Source organism: Cucumis sativus, chromosome 3, assembly GCF_000004075.3.
Source record: "Cucumis sativus cultivar 9930 chromosome 3, Cucumber_9930_V3, whole genome shotgun sequence".
NCBI lineage: Eukaryota > Viridiplantae > Streptophyta > Magnoliopsida > Cucurbitales > Cucurbitaceae > Cucumis > Cucumis sativus.
In genome coordinates this window covers 16377856-16390817 of record NC_026657.2, presented here as the reverse complement: position 1 = coordinate 16390817, position 12962 = coordinate 16377856, and the positions used below count along the sequence as shown (strand labels likewise).

The following is a 12962-nucleotide window of genomic DNA, read 5'->3' as shown; positions in this document are numbered from 1 at the left end:
CTCATACAACTCAAAGAAAACTACTTAACACTTTATCATATCTTTCGCCTTTCGAGGACAGTGATTAGACATAGGGGGAATATTTTTTTGTATTACTTCTTTTCCCTTAACGGTAGAGACTGTATTTTCTCGTCTACTACATAGTGTGGTTGTGTTGAAATCCTTTGCTTGCTTATCACAGATGATTCTCCAAACGTCACGTTGGGTGGTAGTATATTATATTTTGATGAGTTGAATGGATTTGTTTGTTTGGTTAAAATAATTTTGTAGAAAAGTATGCACACATGTAAAGAAATGTTTTGAGAAATTTGAGACAGTATTCAATTTGAAAAGTTTGTATTAGCTAATGTGGAGTTTTCCCACATTCCTAATAATAGGGCAGGTTAGGTTTTTTTTAATGGTATCTTATGAATTTATGGACAAACTAATTTTTTTAATTATTATTTTCATTTAAAAATATTTTTGCTTTCATTTCTCATTTAATTAATTTTAATTACCTTCTATGATGAAACTCCTTGTTTTACGATGGTAATGATATACATAGTTTCATGTTAATTACTTCATGCACCAATAGTTTGATGTTACTTTACATCACTATTTCTCCATTATTTTATTTAGTGGATCCCATTTTAATATAAAACTGATAATATCATGATAAGATAATACTATAAGTTCATATTTCAATACTTCTACAAATGTTCCTATCTTCTAACTTGCATATAATGTAAATAGAGAAACTAACTTGAATGTTTGTATAAGCTTATCTTACCAATCAAAATCATTTACGAGTAAATCAATGATTGATTATGACACCACCTCGTGACAACAACAAGATATAACGATTTTATTATTGTGTTTATAGGAGTAGAATTAAGGGATCTGAAGATTTATATGTATGTGTTTTCCTAATTATAAATATACAGAGAGAGTCTTGTTTAGATATATGATTAATAAGTTTCATTCGAAACCTAACTTTTAATTGGTTAGAAAGGGATTGGACACCCTTTATATCTTGAGTCAAACAGCCATATATGCTAGGAGATTATCTCTCTTGATCCTACAACCTCTTTCCTCGACTCATAGTATGAAACTTGTCGTCTTTTCTTGTAGTCTTACAAATTTTTAAATTCTAACTCACTATATGGTATATAGGTAAGCAATGGATTGAAATTAACGTATTATTTTAAGGATTATTATGAAATATGTTTTTAATGATACAAAATCCATTTGTATAAAACAAAAATTGTATTTACAAGGGTGTAATTTAATAAGAAATCAATTTGGAGTGACAAAATGTATTTGAAAGTAAATTTTAAATGGGATCAAAGTGATTCCAAAATTTAATTGAAATTTTGTAAAACACAAATTTGTTTCATATATATGATTGATGAATCAAATAGGACAATGTCTCATATTTAGTTTTATTTTTTTTCTTGGAAAGTGAGAAAAGGAAAAGAAGAAACAATACCGTTGATTCTTGCCACCCAAAAGGGAAAATTATTATTGCACATTGCTTTATTCTTATGAGAATCACACTTCATACTAATAAATTAATTTAAAAAGTAAATAATAAAAATGTGTAAAAAAGGTTTCTTTATAGCTGAAAGAAAAGAAAAAATAACTAAGGTTTGGTTTCATAACCATTTAAATTTTAGTTTTCTATGTGTACAAATTTTCCCTATCATTTTATGATTTCTTCTAATCTTTTCTAACTAAAGACTTTAAACTTTTTTAAAAAAATTTATTTTAGAACAATTATAGAAAAAAACAGAATATTTGACAATAAATTTACTATTATTCATAGAAAAAATAAGTATATTTTTTAAAAAAAACTTAAAACATTACTTTCACATATTGGTATTAGTTTCTTCGTTATTTATTTACTTTTAAGGGTAAAATAAAATAAAGTTAAAAATTAAAATCTAAAAAACAATAATTTTCTAAAACATATAATTTTTTTGGGTAGAATTTGACTACGAAACAAGTGATTGGTTAGAAAATATGAAAATGAAAAAGAAATGGTAAGAAAAGAAGCATAGCTTTTGTTGACACTTGAATCACGTTTGCATTGGGCTTCGTTGTGTGTGTCTGATGGCTTTGACCTTCCATTCACTTCTACTTGATCTAGTCTACATATTTATTTGAGCTTATCTACTAAAGAGATCTTTGAACGGTTTAACGTCAAATCTAATGCACATCGATGAAAAACTAGTATATATAAGAAGCGACTAGTTGAGTTAAGTAAAAAGAAAATAAGTGAGGTCGATTATCTTCTTATACTCTCTTCTTTGTGATGGTAGAATGTGCCTTTATATGCTAGTCTCGGTCTCACGTCTACGTTTACATGTGACGGCAGTAGTGTCAAAGACGTTTCTGGTGCTTGAGGTTGTAGGTTGCAAGTCCAAACACAACTCGGTTATTTTTCAATTAGTATACGGATACTAGCATAATCTCCCCTTGATGCACTAACATTTTCTTTTTGGGATGCACACCCACTATGCTATTTTCTTGATATCTTGTGGACTTTGGGTCTTGCATTGGACAACTTTCAAAAATTAAAAAAAAAATGTTAAGGTTTATTTGGTAACCACTTGATTCGCGGTTTTTTATTTTTAAAAATTAAGCAATAAACATCACTCTCACCTATTTTTTATTTGGATTTGGAAGATTTTCAAAATGAAAGTCCCATTTTTTTAAAAAAAAATGCAGACAATGTTAGGTAATTCATTTAGTTTTTGAAAACTAAACATATTTTCACTCAATTTTCTTATTATGGATTTCATCGGCCTACAATAAAATAGTTGAATGATTTTTCAAACAAATTCTAAAATAAAGAACTACACAAAGTTGTTTTAAAATTTAGAAAAAAAAGATATATAAAAGTAAAAGAGATGTCTGTAGATTTAATTTTTAAATAATAATAAACGAAAACCAAAAACAACTATCAAATAATATCATAATCTTCAATTATTTTTAAATGTTAAAATTGAATCCGTGAGAAAATAGAAATAAAGAAAAAACGTAAAACAAAATAGTTACCGAAGGAAAGTTGTAAAGTTTGAAAGATGACGTAAAAAGTGTTGTCTTGACTTATTTTATAATTAAAAGCCTTTAATGTTAGTGTTGAAATTTGATATGTTGGTCTCAATAATATTTAGGGTGATTGTACTTGTATTTTGGATTATATACTTTTGTTTATACCAAGAAAGCACCTGACATTAAGGATTATAGATACACTTTTTCCTCTCCCTTAAAAATGAAAAAGAAAATCATTTTGCCTTGAAAGACCCACAATCTCAAGTGGGTGCAAATTTCCAAATTAGCACAATATTTTGTCTATGATTTAATTTTTGGGACATAGTGGACCCATAATAGTTATTTTATATGTTCCTTTGTTTTTCTATATTAATAATACCCTCAATTATATAAATTAAAGATATTAATAGTAAAATGTTGGAACTATTTATAAAGTACTCTTTATTGTCAATTTAAATGTTTTGCTAATATTCTAAATAATTTTTCCTTTCATATTGATTACCATTCTTCTACAACTGACCTCTTTTCTATTACTCTCCTCTTCAAATATATAGTTATCAAATTTTAATGATAGTTTAGAAGTCTACTCTCACCTTAGTGTTTTTTTTCTTCTTAAATCGTTGATACTTTACTAATAAATATATACTTTTAAAAGTTTTATTGCTATGCTTAAGGTTCTAAAAGATGATTAAGAAAAAGTATCCTTAACGTAAGTGTATAAACAAAACTTGTTAATACCTCATTTCCAAAAAAGATCTAAAACTACTTTATTCAATCAACATTTATATGGACTATAACAAGAAGAAACGCATATAACATGTTGAAATACAAGTTATTGTAGCCTTTTATATAAAATAATGAAGACTTATCGCATGGAAATGGAAGAGAGCAAAATAAAAAGTAAGTAATTTGATTAACTTGAGTATCCCACTTTGTAAAAGAACTTCATCTTTGTTTTATCGTATTTTTAATGTTTTTATCGCAGGATAGTAGACAAAAAGAAGTAGGACTCAGTGATAGAATGTTATGCGAGGAGACACGTCCAACCAACATGGCAATAAGTAATCACATTAGATGATATGATGCACTAACAAACAAATTTAGTTGATGCGAATGCTAGGAAAATGATAAAAGGACGTTTGTGCGGCGTCGATGTAGCTTTTTTGTCACACCTCGTTCTAGGTTCTTTCCTCTAACCTAGATCATGGTGTGAATACACTCTTTAAAACATTCATTTTCCAATGTAAGTTTATAAAACACTTTTGAAGAAATTCTATAAAAAATTTGGCTGAGTCTCCCCTAAAAGACAGACTAACCACACTTGTAAAATAGAAGAAAACTACACTTCTATGCTTTTCAAACTCAAATAACATTGAGTGTGTCTCACCACACACTCATCCAAAATAATTCAGTGTCCCAAAAAAAGTTTAAATACAATCTTAAGGATAGTTACAAGGATTACACCCAACGATAATTTCATAAAAAGTGGGTTCGTTAACACAACAATCATCATTCCTAACTAACCTCGTGATGGGCACAAAACATAAATATACAAACATACACAACAAAACAAAATCCATAATCAGTGGTAAGACACTCAACGAAAGTCTGAAACTGACCTCTACCTGTGGGAAGAAAACAAAAACATGAGCTAAAAACTCAGTGACTGGCAAGTTTTTAAGAGTAAAAACTCGTAAAATATGCTTTAAAAATGTATAAATATGCATCGATAATGAAATAATAATTAAAATATTATCATTACATATTACGTGAATCACAATTAATACCAACAAACCTGTACATACAAGGGTCTACCATAGTAGAGCGACTAAATATCCGGTCAAGAATAACACGTACTTGATTTTAGGAACCATGCAACTAACTGAGCTCAAACATACTTAACACCCGCCATGATGGTAACAACAATCTAATTTGACCATGGTAGAATACTAAATACATGCACGATCAAGAATAGCTCACACGTGATCCATATCTACAAAAAAACACACGGCCAAACGGAGCTCACACATATTTAGTACTTGTCACAGTAACAATGTGAAATCCAAAATTTCTTTAACCTTTGGAATTTGCTAATTTTAGTTAAGGATAAGAGAAAATGATTTTTTTTTTTTTTTTTTATGAAAAAGAAGGTAAAAATACTTGAAAATTGGATTTTTAACTTAGAAAAAAGAAAAAAGTTGATATTTTTTTTGCTAAGTGTCAAAAGAATGGTTTTAGGCATTTGGAGGTTATATGGATGACAAAAAAAAGGCTAGAAAACCTCCAAAAGGTTGTCATTGGACAGCAAGAAAATGCTCGAGAACCACTAAGGCTACGCGTTTGGGCATGGAGTAGGCGACCAAGTGTTGGGAGGTTAGTTAGGCGAGGAAGGGTGTCACACGAAGAAGGCTTGTGGCCAAGTATGAGAGGTTAGCTAGGCGAGGATAGGTGTCACGCGAGGAAGGCTGGAAGGCTAGGTAAGGAAAGATGTTGGGCGGCCAAGGGTGTCACGTGAGGAAGGCTTTTAGGCGAGGAAGGTTGATGGCCACACGAGGAAGGTTTAAAGGTTAGTTGATCGAGGGAAAGTGCATGAAAGGAAGTCTTGACATGAGGAAGGTTTGGCTAGGCGTTTGACTAAGTGTTTAGAGGTTAATATGACGCTTGTTCACACGAGGAAGCAAGGCTAGACGAGGAAGGATGTTAGGCTGCCAAGAGCTATGCGAGATGACTTGAAGGTTAGCCATATGAGTATGACAAGTATATGGCATGATGAGGGCATTCGGTTAAAACTAAGTCAAGGTGTCTATACCATTGCATCATGCATTTTTGCAGTCGAGGAGGATGTGGAGGAGTTGTTGAGGTGTTAAAAAGAGATTAAGAGGTGAGTCTAATCAAAATTAAGTGTCATCTTAATCGCATGCAAGAGATTCTATAAGTAGGCCAACTTTTGTAATCAATTTCTCACAACTTACTTGTGAAACATCACTGAAATTAGTCTTGAAAGTTCATAAATTGAGTGTAGTTTGTGAGAGAGGATTGTTGTGCATTTTGAAATCAAGAAGGTTTGTGTTTTAATCAAGAGAAGGCAAGAATGTCATTTCTTGGGTGAATATGAGCAAGATTCACTTTTAGAGGTATACACAACTCATTATTTAGAATTTACCTTCACAAATTTGAGGTAAAAAAGTTAAGATAATTTAGAGCAACTTTGTAGAAGAAAATTTTATCAAAAGAATTATGGAGTTTAAGTTATGATTTTTTAAAGATGAGTCATGATTTTGGAAGTTAAACAATGTCTGGGTAGTGGCTGTGAATCATGCATGTGTAGGCGAAATGAGCTTGACATTTTGGCTATAGAGGTTATTTTGGGGTCAAGTTGCACGCACATGACAAAGTCATGGCACAACCGAGTGGCAAGGTGCGCGCTTAGGCTGCCCACGTGACACTGCCTTAGGGGTTAGCGCGACACAGGGTGTGCGAAGGGCACTGGATAGGTGGCAAGCACGTGATGATACCTCTTGCGAGGTTAGCACGAGAGTGCGCTTTACCTCAGTGAGGTTAGCACGTGGCATGCCCTAGGCCATGTGCGTGCGACTAGCCTTCTACACCATGTCAATGGGCTACTTTCGAGCTGTTTTGGATCGTCTTAATATTTTTGATAATTTTTAAGGATCTTTTGGATATTTTCATGTTTAAGGAATTAATTAAGGATAAAATATAACTTTTTCCAAGACAAAGAGAATTAGAAGGAATTCCTGAGATCAAGACTATATTCAAGTAATTGTGAGTAACACGAGATTTCTAAATGATTTATTAAGCATGTTTTCAAACTTACAAGCAATAGTTTGTGAGTAACATCATGATTTCCAAAGTATTTATTAAACATGCTTCAGGCTTTAGAAACAAGACCTCATAAAATGATTTGTTAAACAAGATCTCAAATTCTTATACAAGCTATGCTATTGATAAATGTTTACTGAAATGATATTTCCAAGCTATGTTGTGATTTCACGATTTCAAGGAAATATTTCAAACACTTTCAAGAAAATATTTCATGTTTCCAAATGTTTTTATCCATGTTCGAATATTCCATAAGACTTATTGTATACATGTGGTTAACTCCATATCGATGGTACTATTAACGAATCTATTTTTAACTATGGGCCTTCAGGAAGGGTATATTGTTATGCCTTAAAGGAGGAGGGTTAGCTACCTATTGACTATTCCGTTTTCGAACGAAGAGGTAAATACTGTCCGTGACTATGGAGGACTCTCTTTGAAAAACTATGCAAATGTTCAAGTTTCATGTTATGATTATTGACTAATAAATGTATTTAAGCTTCGGTTTTATACTAAAATGTTTATGAAAACTTGTTTTATAAAATTGTTGGACACTAAGTCTTTCGACTTACTCTTTCAAAATATTTTCGATCTCTGCGTGCTGAACATACTACTACTAGGCCAATTTAGTTTTCCCTTATACAAGGACCTTGTTTTGTTTCAAATTTGTCACGTGTTTGTTCAAATTTTAATTTATTCATGTTTTGTTCACTATCCATGATACAATTTATAAAAGATTTTAAAAGGGTCACATTATGGTTTAAAGTATTTCAAGTGAAAAGACTTTTGATGTTGATTGTTGTTTCATGTTTCCATTTCATGTGTCAGTTGAGGTTGTCTGGAGGTGAATGACTTCGGTTGACATCATGTCACGTCTCGTGACGAGCAGGCAGGTGCCTGGGGCGGGGTGTGACAAACAACCTCCATCCAATCCAATCATGATAAAATACTAAATACAAAATTGTGAATAGCTCATATGTGATCCATATCCACCAGGAAACACATGCTCAAACTGAGCTTACGCATACTTAGAACCTACCACAGTAACAACCTCCATATTCGCTCCTATGTGTGCATCAAGCCACCCACTATGGGTTAAGCTATGCTTGTGGTCATATCACAATCCTCCGTCCATATCCTCACCTAGGCTCAAGTTCTCGGATCTCCAGTCATGACCTCTTTCAGGCTCGGAATCCCTTGACAACTGGTTGGTGGTTTATGTGTGTTTTTGTTCTATTGTTAGAACAACATATAAATGTTACTTGGGACTTAGTCTTACTAATCTAATCACGTGTGTAACGAAACTACAATACATCACTAAGTAGTTTCACTGCACATAATATGCTCGTTGTATCTTTCTGTATTGTGTGATTCATTCTGAGCGATACATCATGGGTCATGATCATAGGATGATAAGTGCTTACTATGTACCTCCTTATCGCATGAAGCCTAAGTCATCGTTGAATCCAAGTTTTCCTATACTCCTTGCCCAAGTGCAAGCGAAGCAGTATATTTACGTAGGTGATCCAGGGTCGAACACAAGTTGTTTCAAGATATTAGTTATAAGGTGTTAGTCCTTCGTTAGACATTATAATGGTTACGGTAAAAGAATATATAAAATAAAACTAAAGTTATTTACACACACCTAGATTAGTAATTAGCTTATGATTAAGGTGACCTTCTCTTGAAGTGTTTAGACGCTATACTCTCACCTTTCGGGATGAAAGTGACTGTGCTTGATTAGGCAAGATATATCTAGAAAACTTCACTTATAGCACTTCTCGTTTAAGGACAGCAACCTCTTAATGCCTAATGTTCGCACTTCTTCGCCTTTTGGGATACAAATGTTGGAAGTTATCTTACTAAGGTGGAATTTTTTACCAAACCCATCCTGGCACACATTAGCCTTATCCTTGTTACTTGCCCTCTCGGGTAGTTGACGATTGACATTGGTCAAGTAATGAATATAACTCAAACAATGCGATAAGTTGTATAAGTTAGACTCCTTATCGAGAACTTACCACAAACCTAACTACTAATAACACATTGACAAGTGAAAAGTCAAGAAATGATGGATTGAAAAGGCATAAACAAGTAATATATGTATAAAGAATGTAGGCATTTGACCACTGTACAATATGAACAACATATATTACAAAGAAATGCAAAAATGGAAGGAAAGAAGAGTGGAATGAAACACCACTTAGGGGAAACGGGGGATGACTCTTTTCCTCTCATCTAAGCTTTCACGTTACACTCTAATCAGGAAAGATGAAATGTTGAGCATCTGGTGGCTAAGCTAATCCTTGCCATCGACTCTTCGGGTTTTTGCCCATATAGAGCATATTTTTGGTCCATGCAGGTCTCTAGCCCATTCATGTGTCTTTTGTGTGTGGCAGTCCAATCAGACGTCGCTCCGTTGTCTTACTGAAGATGAAGTGCTTTTATAGGTAACTTTAGGCAGGAAACTTTTATTCCTCTGTTCTTGTCAGCGTCGTTTTAAGTCTTAGGAAGTCACATCACTCTAACTACCATTCTTGTTTTGTAGTGAGCTTTTCTCGTATGATGACATGGTTCCTTGTCTGGAAGTGTTAGTTGTCCGGTGAGTTCCCATCGCTTGACCTATGCGTGAGGTGTTCTTTGCGATTTGCTTCTTTCTTGTCCACTTATCCTGCATTTAAACATGATAATAGCATAAAGTAGGCATCATGCTTATGTAAGTTATATTCCTAAATACTTATGTGTTTACAACACAAGTTACGCGTTATGATAATCTTCTTATGCATTTTGACCTCATTATTCTAATAAAATGACTATAATAACGGGCATTTCTCCACGTTATCAACAACCATAGGTGGTGCTATGGAAACACATTCACTTAGCCTTTAGGGTAATCACCAACATTCATAAAAATCACATATTTCATGTTTAAATGCCAAACATGGTCAGCAACACATTTTCATAAAGTCATATTCAATTCTTAACGATCAACACATATTTTAAGAATAACCTTCCATTCAACCATCCAAATTTAATAACAAATCAAGAGGTATTCTTGTAAACCAATTGTCATCTAAATCATGATTAAGAAGTTCTGGTTCAACCATATTTTCGAAATATAAAAGTTCATGGAAACCAAAAATCATATGTTGAAAACATTTCTAACATATTAGTTCATAAAGCAATCATGGTGGAAATTTTCACAATCATGACATACTATAATAACATATATAGGTTTATAAAGAGATACTTGAAAATAAATCACTTACACTAAAAAACTCGATCCCCTAGGATTATATGCTTTCCCCACTTTAATTTGGCATGAAACAACGATTAAGGTCTCTCAATTATCTTCATAAGACTCTATCACAACTATCTCTAAAACACTTCATTATGACAACTCAAGCTATTTGTGGTTCGATGAGTCGAATTCCCACTTCTCTTATTAAACTTTATCATTCCCCACATGCTTTAAGCATCCAACTTAAGTCAATCTTAGTGGGTTTTTTAATTTCATAAGCTTTTATTTCAACTATCGATGATGCTGGGGATTTATAGCCATTATATTAATGAGTCAAACTTAAGCACTTCCTAACATCACTCAAACTATTTATGTTTCAAACATGTAGAAACAACACTCAATGACCTTCAAAGCTAGAAGAAAGTTCCTTCTTGACCTCTAACATTCAACTTTAGAACTCGAGTATTATGAGTAATCTAATCTTAATGCTTAGATTCAATGGGCATGTAAGAACTCAAAGAAATTTCACTTAAATAACCCCAACACTTAACAGGCACTTACCAAAGTAACCTTAACTTCAATGGAAAATCCTTTAATGGCCTTCAAACTATCGAATCCTAGCATCCAAAAACCATGCCCTACTTAATAATAACACCGAAATTCTTCAAGAAAGCTTAGAACCTTATCTAAGTTGTGCCAAACCGCCTAATTTTGAGTGTTCAAATGGCTAGACATTGACTCAAACTCTTTAAAATTCAAATCTAGCATCAAAATGTAATGGTTATTGCTTAATCAAAGACGAAACTCAATGAGTAGTCAAAAATCTTAAAATAAAAAAACTAAAACAATGAAACTTACGACTAATTTCATATTCAAGGTATAATGGTTAGAACAGAGCAAGGCTAAGGACGATGCGACTCTAAAATAGTGACGAATGGTGACTAGGTGTTGGGGTAACTCAATTGACGATCAAATCCTTGAGGAACTCAGCAAGACGATACAGATCGAGTCTAACAACTTTAGATCTGTGTGACCTTCGAAGGATTCAGCATGTGGTGGTGGTCGTCTGGCGAGGCGAGCGGTGCCCAGTGGCTGGGTGTGGCGTTAGCTAGACACGTCGTGGCTTACGCAAGATAGAGAGAGACGCAAGATTGTCGATTGGGATTCATCGTCATGGAATCGTCGTCTTTCATTGGAGAAAGGTCATTACCAGCGTGCAAGAGAGAGAGAGAAAGATATGGTTGGCAAAAGAGAAATTTCTATCGGAATGGGGGTCACGTTTCTAGAAGAATAGAGAAGGAGAAGAAGAGTGTTGAATCCTTTTTCTTTTTTCTTTTTCTTTTTACTTACTTTATAAAAATAAATATTTATAATATATTAAAAATGACCATTTTGCCTCTCACTTCAGATTAAACTTACTGTTTTCCCTTATCTTCATTCCTTTTAAATACTTAGAAAAATTCCAAGTCTTTAACCAAACTCACTTTGTTTCATTTCCTAATACAAACAAATAAACCTTAAAGAATTGACAATTGGATTTAAATTGATATTTCCACAACTTAGAAAATATTAATATAAATAAAAGGAGAAAGGGATGGGAGCTTACAAGTTACTACCTTCTTTTTAAGAATTTCGCCCTCGAAATTCGGTTGAAGTGATTAAATAAAAAGTTATGGGTATCGAGTTTTCATTGTCCGCTCACTTTCCCACATTGCTTCTTCAGTAGTATGGTTCCTCCAAAGAACTTTAAGTAACAACGTGGTCTTGTTCATTAGCTTTTGGTCTTTCTTGTCTATAATTTGTATTGGTTCCTGTTTGTAAGACAAGTTCTCTTTCAAATGGATTGGTGGTGCCTCAAGAATATGGAGGGATCGGAAATGTAGCACTGGTACATGAAACATCATGTGTGTCACACCTCATCCTAGGCCACCTACTCTTAGCCCAAGAGACAGTGCAACTAGTCAACAAATACCACTACTTACCTCAGTGATATCTATTGACCCTAAACTTACTCTTAAATAAACTTTATAGCACGATGGAAACATGAAATACATTCAACTAATATAAACACATAGAAACTTGTAGTGTAGCCCACATTTACAGAATATACAATAACACGAGTCTACATAGACATAAGTACAATAAACTAGCATCAAATTTAAAACTAATAGACTCGAACAACCCACAACTAATACTCAACCTTATATGCAACCCAAAAGACTAATTCAAAACAACAAATACATGAAGGAAACTCAAAACTATACCACTAGCGGATCTACAAATGGAGCCAGGTATCGGTTCCACGATCTCTACCTGAAAAGTTATAAAAATATTTTGGAAAGCATGAGTTGGATAGCCTAGTGAGTGACTAATTAAATAACTGAACATGCTTAAAATAAATGCTTTGAGTAAAATAGTTAAATCATAACTTAGAAAAATGTAAATCTTGAAAATGTTCATAAGAACAACATTCCTTAACAATAATTATTTATCAAATAGCTTTATGAAATAATAAAATATAAACTCTCTTTCACGCTATACTTGATATCTTTATGTATCAAGTGAGACAAAGAATCTAGGCATGAAAATCCTATCTTGTGATACGATACTTATAGGACGAAGAACCTATACATTAGTAGTGTCTTATCTTGTAGATAGCTAAAAAATTGAAAAGTTAGGCATCCGTAGAGGCCTTCATCTTAAACCTAGTCAAAATGGTAAAAAAAACTAGGTATTTACTGACTACCCTTACCACAGGACCTCTATGCACAGGAAACTATAATACCTCTGTAGAGTTGCTATATGTATCTCATAATAAACCTTGGTAGAGAATAAAACATTACAA

At 33.0% G+C, this 12962-nt stretch overlaps 1 long non-coding RNA gene across 1 annotated transcript; it reads right to left on the bottom strand.

The window, feature by feature from the left end:
* Nucleotides 1-8945: 8945 nt before the first annotated feature.
* On the bottom strand, nucleotides 8946-11427 carry LOC116402485. Its single transcript, XR_004214877.1, has 2 exons — nucleotides 10976-11427; nucleotides 8946-9547 (listed from the first exon to the last, which is right to left on the bottom strand). It is a non-coding gene; the product is annotated as an uncharacterized LOC116402485 (long non-coding RNA).
* Between the last annotated feature and the right edge of the window lie 1535 nt (nucleotides 11428-12962).